The following is a 12,286-nucleotide window of genomic DNA, read 5'->3' as shown; positions in this document are numbered from 1 at the left end:
GCTCAAAATTATTTACACAAATGGCAGGAATAGAGATGTTGTGCCCATAGAAATTAGAATTAGGTGCAGTATAAGATCCAAGGACCTTTTTTGTGTTGTCATAATCATTCGGATTAGCTGTCATTAGGGAATTCTCAGCTTCCTGTTTGAAGGTCTCTATGAGATTGCCTCTAGTTCTGCTAGCTTGAGCTTACAATTGGTTTCTTAGTGGTCTTTCAGGTTCAAGATCTGGTTCAAAGAGAGGTTCTTTGTCCCTATTCCTGCTCATAAATAAGAAGAAAGAAACCAAAAAAAGAAAAAGAAGAAAGGAATCTTCTATGCTAGAGTATATAGATCTCCTTGTGATAGAGTTAGAGGAAAGAAAAGAAGAGAGATATGAATTTTTGAAAATAGAGAGAAAAAGAAGAAGAGGGTTTTCGAAAAAGAAGAGAGAGAAAGAGTTAAAGATTTTTGAAAACTAGAAGAGAGAGAGACAGAAGAATTAGAAAGAATCAAACAAGTAACTAATTAACTAATAAGATTTGAAAATAAAAGATTTGATTTTAAACTTTGAAATTTAAAAAGGGAAAGTCAAAAGAAGATCTTGAAGTTTAAAATTGGAAAGAAAAAGTCAAACAAGGAAAGATAAGGTTTGAAAGATTTGAATTTAAATTTTTTAAATTGAATTTTGAAAATTTTGAATTTTTGAAATTTGAAATTTTGAATTTTAAAATTTTGAAATTGAATAAATATGAGATAAGATTTTGAAATTAAAGAAAAAGATGCGATAGAGATCTAAAAAGATAAATAAGGAAGTTTGAAATTTGAATTTTGAATCTTGAAAGATAAAAAGGACAAACACTTAAAGACACCAAACTTAAAATTTTTGAAATCAAAAGGCTCTAATTTTCGAAATTTTTGAGGAAAACATAAAAGGAAACCAAACTTAAAATTTTTAAAATTAAACAACGAAAAATACCAAGAACAATTCAAACACAATGAAGAACACACAAGAACACTTTTCAAAAATTTAAGAAAAGAAAAACACTAAGAGACACCAAACTTAAAGACTGACATAGGACTCAAACAAAAGAAAATATGAGATTATTTTTGTTGGTTTTTTTTTTTTGAACAAGAAAATAAGAAACACAATTAAAAGGGCAATTAAACCGTAAAAAGTACCTAATCTAAGCAACAAAATAGTCCGGTAGTTTGTCAATCTCGAACAATCCCGGACAACGGCGCCAAAAACTTGGTGCGGGGAATTGAACTCCGCACAACTGAACCAGCAAGTGCACCACGTCGTTCAAGAAATACCTCAAGTGAGTGAGGGTCGAATCCCATGAGGATTGTCGGATTGAACAAGCAATGGCTATCTTGCAAATCTTAGTCAGGCGATTAGAAAAGATGGTTGTTGTTTGAAAGCATAAATAAAATAATAAAGAAAGAAATATCAGATTGATGTAAAAACAATGATAAGGATTCAGTTAAGGCTTCGGAGATGCTTTATCTTTCCAGATTAACTTTTTTTACTGTCTATCTCAATAAACGAATGATTCATTCAATGGAAGCCGTAAGTGATTAACTCATGTCCTCTCATCAAGTTAATCTCTTCTAAACCATATCAATCTACCATATTTGAGTAACTCATGTCCTCTCATCAAGTTAGTTCATGGTTTCTCACTATAGCCAAAGGTGAAGCACTAATCAATCCACTTCCCTTTAGGTGATCTTACTCAAAATGCCACAGACAAGGTCGAATCTTCCTGATCAGAGAATGCACTTTTCTAAATCTAGCCTTAGTGCCACAGAGACCTCATCTACCCAGAACTAACAAGATTATATGTCACGTACCCCCCGATTAGCCCAGATAAATCTCTTGGAACCTGTGATGCGTCCTCAAGCTCTGGCTTCCACTATCCCGGTCAAAACTCATGCAAACCCATGTAGAACAAGGATGAATGTCACATTTCACCCCAAATTCATAAGATTGAAGAATGAGAATGCATCATTGAATAGAATCAGACAAATATTGAAATAGAAACAGTAATATTATTAATCTATGAGAATTAGTAGAGCTCCTAACCCTAACTTAGGAGGTTTAGTGGCTCATACTGTACAGAAAGTAGTGTGTAATTCGAAAGTGGTGGTAGAAGATCCTAAACATGGTTGATCTTCTCCTATATATACTACTTTAACAACTAAGAAGTACAAAAATAGGATAAACTAGACTAGAGGTGCGAAAGTCCACTCTTGGTCCCACTTTGGTTTAGGGCCTGGGCAGAGCTTGGCGTCCCACATCCATCTGGAGGAATGGGAGTTGAACACCCATTAGGGGGTTTTCCATGCTGCCTTGTACTCCTTTGGTGGCGTTGAACACCTGGAAGAGGGTCATTTGGGCGTTCAACACTGGCTTTAGTCCTTGAAGAGAGAACTTTTGCGTGGTCTAAGAATCTTTACAATTAAGTACTCGTTGTAAGTATAGCTCCTAGACCAACAAAAGTCCTTTCTTACAAACGTTTTGGTTGTCACAAGTAACAAATCCCTTAAAATTTTTAACCGAAGTATTTAAACCTCGGGTCGTCTTCTCAAAGGAATTGCAGGGAGGTATGTTCTTATTATTGGTTATGGAAAAACAGTGTTTGGGGTTGAAAAAGGTTTCAAGCAAGAGAAATAGATTACAGAATTGACAAATTAATAACTAATAAAACTTTTGGCAAGGTATTAGAACTGGAAGTCCTATCCTTATCAATTGTGATGAGAATTGGATTTTAATCCCACTTAGTTAACCTTTACTAAAGCAAAGGAAAGTCAAGTGCAATAATTAATTTGATCCTCAAGTCCTAGTCAATCCCTGTGGGAAGACTAGCTTTAGAGCGATCTGCCAATTTCAACCACTGCTTTATTTGATAATTCAAGAGTTACCAATTATTTAACTCAAGCCAAGAGGGAAAATTCTAAATTAAATTGAAGACATCATAAATAGAATAAAGCAATCATAAATCTGAAAATACCTCAAATCATATTAAATAGAAATATCAAATGTAACATGGAAAAGTTCATAGACAAATAAAAGAGAAAGTAAATAAAAAGAAACATTGAACCTGGGATCGAGAGTCACTCCTAAAACTAAGAGAAGTCCTAAATCCCTATCCTAAGAGAGAGAGGAGAGAACCTCTCTCCAAACTAAACCTAAATCATGGAAAGTAACTAAAAATTGGAGACTACTTGAATGGATGCATTCCCCCACTTCATAACCTCTGGTCTATGCCTTCTGGACTTGGATTTGGGCCAAAAAGGGCTTCAAAACCCGCCTTAAGTGTTTTCTGCAATTTCTGGTGCGTGGCCTCTATCACGCATCCGCGTGGGTCACGGGGTCACGTAGATTGGAGTTTTCCTTATCGCGCGGTCGCGTCAGTCATGCGGCCGCATCATAGGTGTTCTTCTTTAGGTGCGCGGTCGCGTCAGTCATGCGGCCGCGTCACTGCTTCTTCGCGCTTGGCATGCGGCCGCGTGGATGCCAGTTTCTCCAAAACTCCGTTTTACGCTTTCCTTCCATTTTTGTATGTTTCCTTTTCCATCCTTTAAGTCATTCCTGCCTTAGAAGATCTGAAACTACTCAACACACTAATCATGGCATCAAATGGAAATATAGGTAATTAAAATAATTAATTATAAAGCATAGAAAACATGTTTTTCACATACATCACATAATAAGGAAGGGAAAGTAAAACCATGTAATTAATATGAATAAGTGGGTGAAGGATTGAATAAGTCACTCAAACTAAGCACAAAATATATCATAAAATATGGGTTTATCAGTCCTCTGGGGGCGTTGAACACCAGAAAGGGAGTGATTTGGGCGTTCAATGCTCAATATAGGCAGTCTCCTTTGAAGAAAAGTATCGAGAATTATATATTGCTGGAAAGATCTGGAAGTTACCTTTCCAACGCCATTGGGAACACGTCATTTGAACTTCTGTAGCTCCAAAAATGCTCATTTGAATGCATGGAGGTCAGAATCTGATAGCATCTGTTATGCTTTCCTTGCCTTTGAATCGGACTTTGCCAAAACTCATCAACTTCAACCAAAAACTACTTGAAATCATAAAAAAACACACAAACTCAAAGTAGAATCCAAAAATGTGAACTTTGCACTAAAACCTTCTAAAACTTAATAAAACTCAACAAAACATAACTGGTGCACGAAATTGTGATCATCAATGGCGCCATCAACATGGTACGCTCAATTGCAAATTCAACTCTTTATCACAACTTCGCACAACTAACCAGCAAGTGCACTGGGTTGTCCAAGTAATAAACCTTACGCGAGTAAGGGTCGATCCCACGAAGATTGTTGGTATGAAGCAAGCTATGGTCATCTTGTAAATCTCAGTCAGGCGAACTCAAATGGGTATAGAGGATAACATAAAACATAAAATAAGGATAGAGATACTTATGTAATTCATTGGTGAGAATTTCAGATAAGCGTATGGAGATGCTTTGTCCCTTCCGTCTCTCTGCTTTCTTACTGTCTTCATCCAATCATTCTTACTCCTTTCCATGGCAAGCTGTATGTTGGGCATCACCGTTGTCAATGGCTACAGTCCCATTGATGAGCGGATAATTTATACGCTTTTTGGCATTGTTTTTAGGTAGTTTTTAGTAAGTTTGAGCTACTTTTAGGGATGTTTTCATTAGTTTTTATGTTAAATTCATATTTCTGGACTTTACTATGAGTTTGTGTGTTTTTCTGTGATTTCAGGTAAATTCTGGCTGAAATTGAGGGATTTGAGCAAAACTCTGAAGAAGGCTGACAAAAGGACTGCTGATGCTGTTGGAATCTGACCGCCCTGCACTCGAAATGGATTTTCTGGAGCTACAGAACTCCAATTGGCGCGCTCTCAACGGCGTTGGAAAGTAGACATCCAGGGCTTTCCAGCAATATATAATAGTTCATACTTTATTCGAAGAATGACGACGTAACTTGGTGTTGAACGCCAAGTTCATGCTGCTGTCTGGAGTTAAACGCCAGAAAAACGTCATGATTCGGAGTTGAACGCCCAAAACACGTCATAACTCGGAGTTCAACTCCAGAAGATGCCTCAGCTCGTGGATTGATCAAGCTCAGCCCAAGCATACACCAAGTGGGCCCCGGAAGTGAATTTATGCATCAATTACTTACTCATGTAATCCCTAGTAGCTAGTCTAGTATAAATAGGATAATTTACTATTGTATTAGACATCTTTGGTCTCAGTTTTGTTTTATTCTTCATCTTAGGAGATCATTGATCACGTTAGGGGGGCTGGCCATTCGGCCATGCCTGAACCCTTTGCTTATGTATTTTCAACGGTGGAGTTTCTGCACACCAGAGATTAAGGGTGTGGAGCTCTGCTGTACCTCAAGTATTAATGAAGTTCTATTTTCTTTTATTCAAATCTCTCTTATTCTTATTCCAAGATATTCATTCGTACCCAAGAACATGATGAATGTGATGATAAGTAACCCTCATTATCATTCTCACTTATGAACGCGCGTGATTGACAACCACTTCCGTTCTACATGCAACAGAGCTTGAATGCGTATCTCTTAGATTCCCCAACAGAATCTTCGTGGTATAAGCTAGATAGATGGTGGCATTCATGAGGATCCGGAAAGTCTCACCTTGTCTGTGGTATTCCGAGTAGGATCCTGGGAATCCGGAAAGTCTAACCTTGTCTGTGGTATTCCGAGTAGGATTCCGGTAATGAATGACTGTGACGTGCTTCAAACTTGCAAGTGCTGGGCGTTAGTGACAGACGCAAAAGAATCAAGGGATTCTATTCCAGTAGGAGCGGGAACCAACCAGTGATTAGCCGTACTGTGACAGAGTGCGTGAGCATTAGTTTTCACTGCGAGGATGGGATGTAGCCATCAACCATGGGTGATGCCTCCAGACGATTAGCCGTGCGAGTGACAGCCGCATAGGATCATTTTCCCGAGAGGATTGAAAGTAGCCACAGTTGATGGTGAACCCCTATACAAAGCTTGCCATGGAAAGGAGTAAGAAGGATTGAGTAGAAGCAGTAGGAAAGCAGGCGTCCTTGAGCCATGCAGCATCTCCATTCGCTTATCTGAAATTCTCATCAATGAATCTGCATAAGTCTTCTATCTCGTTTATTCTTTTTATTTTCTTATTTCTATTTTCGAAACCCATAAATCAATTTAATCTGCCTAACTGAGATTTACAAGGTGACCATAGCTTGCTTCATACCAACAATCTCTGTGGGATCGACCCTTACTCACGTAAGGTTTATTACTTGGACGACCCAGTACACTTGCTGGTTAGTTGAACGGAGTTGTGATAACAACTGGTGCCACAATAATGATTTCATACAACTTAAAGAACAGTGATCACAATTTCGTCCACCACCCATCCTCTCAGTGAAAATGTTCAACTCGCTCTGTCACAGCACGGCTATTCAGCTGTCGGTTCTCGATCATGTCAGAATAGAATCCGTGATTCTTTTGCGTCTGTCACTAACGCCCCACAATCGCGAGTTTGAAGCTCGTCACAGTCATTCAATCCTTGAATCCTACTCAAAATATCACAGACAAGGTCTAGACCTTCCGGATTCTCTTGAATGCCGCCATCGATTCTAGCTTATACCACGAAGATTCTAATTAAGGGATCCAAGAGATATCCACTCAATCTAAGGTAGAACGGAGGTGGTTGTCAGGCACACGTTCATAGGTGAGAATGATGATGAGTGTCACGGATCATCACATTCATCAAGTTGAGGAACAAGTGATATTTTAGAATAAGAATAGGCTGAATTGAATAGAAGAACAATAGTAATTGCATTAATACTCGAGGTACAGCAGAGCTCCACACCTTAATCTATGGTGTGTAGAAACTCCAATAGATAAAAAGAAGAGAATATGCAATGAATTCCAAAAACATCTATGAAGATCAGTATTAATTAGATGAGCGGGGCTTTAGCTTTTTGCCTCTGAACAGTTTTGGCATCTCACTTTATCCTTTGAAATTCAGAATGATTGGCTTCTATAGGAACTCAGAATCCAGATAGTATTATTGATTCTCCTAGTTAAGTATGATGATTCTTGAACACAGTTACTTTATGAGTCTTGGCCGTGGCCCAAAGCACTCTGTCTTCCAGTATTACCACCGGATACATACATGCCACAGACACATAACTGGGTGAACCTTTTCAGATTGTGACTCAGCTTTGCTAGAGTCCCCAATTAGAGGTGTCCAGGGTTCTTAAGCACACTCTTTTTGTCTTGGATTATGACTTTATTTTTTTTCTTTTTCGTTTTCCTCTCTTTTCTTTTTTTTCTTTTTGTTTTTGTATTCACTGCTTTTTCTTGCTTCAAGAATCATTTTTATGATTTTTCAGATCCTCAGTAACATGTCTCCTTTTTCATCATTCTTTCAAGAGCCAACATTCATGAACAACAAATTCAAAAGACATATGCACTGTTCAAGCATACATTCAGAAACCAAAAGTATTGCCACCACATCAAAATAATTAATCTATTATAAAATTCAAAATTCATGCAATTCTTTTCTTTTTTTCAATTAAGAACATTTTTCATTTAAGAAAGGTGATGGATTCATAGGACATTCATAACTTTAAGGCATAGACACTAATGATCATAAGACACAAACATAGATAAACATAGGCATAAAAATTTGAAAAACAGAAAATTAAAGAACAAGGAGATTAAAGAACGGGTCTACCTTAGTGATGGCAGCTTGTTCTTCCTCTTGAAGATCTTATGGAGTGCTTGAGCTCCTCAATGTCTCTTCCTTGTCTTTGTTGCTCCTCTCTCATGATTCTTTGATCTTCTTTAATTTCATGGAGGAGAATGGAATGTTCTTGGTGCTCCACCCTTAGTTGTCCCATGTTGGAACTCAATTCTCCTAGGGAGGTGTTGATTTGCTCCCAATAGTTTTGTGGAGGAAAGTGCATCCCTTGAGGCATCTCAGGGATTTCATGAGGAGTGGGATCTCTTGTTTGCTCCATCCTTTTCTTAGTGATGGGCTTGTCCTCATCAATAAGGATGTCTCCATCTATGTCAATTCCGACTGAATAACAAAGGTGACAAATGAGATGAGGGAAGGCTAACCTTGCCAAGGTAGAGGACTTGTCCGCCACCTTATAAAGTTCTTGGGATATAACCTCATGAACTTCTACTTCCTCTCCAATCATGATGCTATGAATCATGATAGCCCGGTCTATAGTAACTTCGGACCGGTTGCTAGTGGGAATGATTGAGCGTTGGATAAACTCCAACCATCCTCTAGCCACAGGCTTGAGGTCATGCCTTCTCAGTTGAACCGGCTTCCCTCTTGAATCTCTCTTCCATTGAGCGCCCTATTCACAAATGTCTCTGAGGACTTGGTCCAACATTTGATCTAAGTTGACCCTTCTAGTGTAAGGGTGTTCATCTACTTGCATCATGGGCAAGTTGAATGCCAACCTTACATTTTTCGGACTAAAATCTAAGCATTTCCCCCGAACCATTGTAAGCCAATTCTTTGGGTCCGAGTTCACACTTTGATCATGGTTCTTGGTGATCCATGCATTAGCATAGAATTCTTGAACCATTAAGATTCCAACTTGTTGAATGGGGTTGGTAAGAACTTCCCAACCTCTTCTTCAGATCTCATGTCGGATCTCCGGATATTCACTCTTTTTGAGTTTGAAAGGGACCTCGGGGATCACCTTTTTCATGGCCATAAATTCATAGAAGTGGTCTTGATGCACCCTTGAGATGAATCTCTCCATCTCCCATGACTCAGAGGCGGAAGCTTTAGCCTTCCCTTTCCTCTTTCTAGAGGTTTTTTTGGCCTTAGATGCCATAAATGGTTATGGAAAAATAGAAAGCAATGCTTTTACCACACCAAACTTAGAAGGTTTGCTCGTCCTCGAACAAAAGAAGAAAGAAGAGAGTAGAAGAAGAAGAAATAAAGGAGATGGAGGAGGCTTTGTGGTTCGGCCAATGGGGAGAAGTAGTGTTTAGGTTGTGTGAAAATGAAGGAGTGAAGATGGGTTTATATAGGAGTGGAGAGGGGGTGTATGGTTTTGCCATAATGGGTGGGTTTGGGAGGGAAAGTGGTTTGAATTTGAATGGTGAGGTAGGTGGGATTTTATGAAGGATGGATGTGAGTGGTGAAGAGAATAGTGGGATTTGATAGGTGAGGGGTTTTTGGGGAAGAGGTGTTGAGGTGATTGGTGAATGGGTGAAGAAGAGAGAGAGTGGTGGGGTAGGTGGGGATCCTGTGGGATCCACAAATCCTGAGGTGTCAAGGAAAATTCATCCCTGCACCAAGTGGCGAGCAAAAATGCTCTTTTTTGCCAATTCTGGCGTTAAACGCCGGGCTGGTGCCCATTTCTGGCGTTTAACGCCAGTCTGGTGCCCCTTTCTGGCGTTAAACGCCCAGAATGGTGCCAGACTGGGCGTTAAACGCCCATTTGCTGCCCTTACTGGCGTTTAAACGCCAGCAACCTTTCCTCCAGGGTGTGCTGTTTTTTCTTTTCTATTTTTCATTATGTTTTTGCTTTTTCACTTGATTTTGTGACTTCCCATGATCATCAACTTACAGAAAACATAAAATAACAATGGAAAATAGATAAATATAACATTGGGTTGCCTCCCAACAAGCGCTTCTTTAATGTCATTAGCTTGACAGTGGGCCCTCATGGAGCCTCACAGATACTCAGAGCAATGTTGAAACCTCCCAACACCAAACTTAGAGTTTGAATGTGGGGGTTCAACACCAAACTTAGAAGTTGGTTGTGGCCTCCCAACACCAAACTTAGAGTTTGACTGTGGGGGCTCTGTTTGAATCTATTTTGAGAGAAGCTCTTCATACTTCCTCTCCATGGTTACAGAGGGATATCCTTGAGCCTTAAGCACAAAAGATTCTTCATTCACTTGAATGATCAATTCTCCTCTGTCAACATCAATCACAGCCTTTGATGTGGCTAGGAAGGGTCTGCCAAGGATGATGGATTCATCCATGCACTTCCCAGTCTCTAGGACTATGAAATCAGCAGGGATGTAATGGTTTTCAACTTTTACCAGAACATCCTCTACAAGTCCATAAGCTTGTTTTCTTGAATTATCTGTCATTTCTAGTGAGATTTTTGCATCTTGCACCTCAAAGATCCCTAGCTTCTCCATTACAGAGAGAGGCATGAGGTTTATGCTTGACCCTAGGTCACACAGAGCCTTCTTGAAGGTCATGGTGCCTACTGTATAAGGTATTGAGAACTTCCCAGGGTCCTGTCTCTTTCGAGGTAATCTCTGCCTAGTCAAGTCATCCAGTTCTTTGGTGAGCAAAGAGGGTTCATCCTCCCAAGTCTTATTACCAAATAACTTGTCATTTAGCTTCATGATTGCTCCAAGGTACTTAGCAACTTGCTCTTCAGTGACATCTTCGTCCTCTTCAGAGGAAGAATACTCATCAGAGCTCATGAATAGCAGAAGTAAATCCAATGGAATCTTTGTGGTCTCAGTGTGAGCCTCAGATTCCCATGGTTCCTCATGAGGGAACTCATTGGAGGCCAGTGGACGTTCATTGAGGTCTTCCTCAGTAGCAATCACTGCCTCTTCCTCCTCTCCAATTTTGGCCATGTTGATGGCCTTACACTCTCCTTTTGGATTCTCTTCTGTATTACTTGGGAGAGTGCTAGGAGGGAGTTCAGTAACTTTCTTACTCAGCTGACCCACTTGTGCCTCCAAGTTTCTAATGGAGGACCTTGTTTCAGTCATGAAACTTTGAGTGGTTTTGATTAGATCAGAGACCATGGTTGCTAAGTCAGAGTGGCTCTACTTAGAATTCTCTGTCTGTTGCTGAGAAGATGATAGAAAAGGCTTGCCATTGCTAAACCTGTTTCTTCCACCATTATTGTTATTGAAACCTTGTTGAGGTCTCTGTTGATCCTTCCATGAGAGATTTGGATAATTTCTCCATGAAGGATTATAGGTGTTTCCATAGGGTTCTCCCATGTAATTCACCTCTTCCATTGAAGGGTTCTCAGGATCATAAGCTTCTTCTTCAGATGAAGCATCCTTAGTACTGCCTGGTGCAGCTTGCATTCCAGACAGACTTTGAGAAATCATATTGACTTGCTGAGTCAATATTTTGTTCTGAGCCAATATGGCATTCAGAGTATCAATCTCAAGAACTCCTTTCTTCTGATTCGTCCCATTGTTCACAGGATTCCTTTCAGAAGTGTACATGAATTGGTTATTTGCAACCATTTCAATGAGTTCTTGAGCTTCTGCAGGCATCTTCTTCAGATGAAGAGATCCTCCAGCAGAGCTATCCAATGACATCTTGGACAGTTCAGACAGACCATCATAGAAGATACCTATGATGCTCCATTCAGAAAGCATGTCAGAAGGACACTTTCTGATCAATTGTTTGTATCTTTCCCAAGCTTCATAGAGGGATTCACCTTCCTTCTGTCTGAAGGTTTGGACTTCCACTCTAAGCTTACTCAATTTTTGAGGTGGAAAAAACTTTGCAAAGAAGGCATTGACTAGCTTTTCCCAAGAGTTCAAGCTTTCTTTAGGTTGTGAGTCCAACCATATCCTAGCTCTGTCTCTTACAGCAAAAGGGAATAGCATAAGTCTGTAGACCTCAAGGTCAACCCCATTGGTCTTGACAGTGTCACAGATTTGTAAGAATTCAGCTAAAAACTGATGAGGATCTTCCAATGGAAGTCCATGGAACTTGCAATTCTGTTGTATTAGAGAAACTAATTGAGGCTTAAGCTCAAAGTTGTTTGCTCCAATGGCAGGGATAGAGATGCTTCTCCCATAGAAGTCGGGAGTAGGTGCAGTAAAGTCACCCAGCACCTTTCTTGCATTGTTTGCATTGTTGTTGTTTTCGGCTGCCATGTCTTCTTCTTTGAAGATTTCTGTTAGGTCCTCTACAGAGAGTTGTGCTTTAGCTTCTCTTAGCTTTCGCTTCAAGGTCCTTTCAGGTTCAGGGTCAGCCTCAACAAGAATGCTTTTGTCTTTGCTCCTGCTCATATGAAAGAGAAGAGAACAAGAAAATATGGAATCCTCTATGTTACAGTGTAGAGATTCCTTGAGGTGTCAGAGGAAAAGAAAAATAGAAGGAAGAGGTAGAAGAATTCAAACTTAGAAAGATAGAGTTCGAATTGTGCATTGAGGAGGAGTGTTAGTCCATAAATAGAAGGATGTGAGAAGAGGGAAAGAAATTTTCAAAAATAAATTAAAAGATTTTAAAAGAATTTTGAAAATTGATTGATGATTTTCGAA

General features: G+C 39.5%; 1 non-coding gene across 1 annotated transcript; it reads left to right on the top strand.

Moving 5' to 3' along the window:
* Positions 1–11,386: 11,386 nt before the first annotated feature.
* LOC112704692 (small nucleolar RNA R71) lies at positions 11,387–11,494 on the top strand. The gene has a single exon (XR_003155303.1). It is a non-coding gene; the product is annotated as a small nucleolar RNA R71 (small nucleolar RNA).
* The last annotated feature ends 792 nt before the right edge of the window (positions 11,495–12,286 follow it).

This window comes from Arachis hypogaea, chromosome 7, assembly GCF_003086295.3.
Source record: "Arachis hypogaea cultivar Tifrunner chromosome 7, arahy.Tifrunner.gnm2.J5K5, whole genome shotgun sequence".
In the NCBI taxonomy this organism is placed as follows: Eukaryota; Viridiplantae; Streptophyta; class Magnoliopsida; order Fabales; family Fabaceae; genus Arachis; species Arachis hypogaea.
This window is presented reverse-complemented; position numbering and strand designations above follow the sequence as displayed.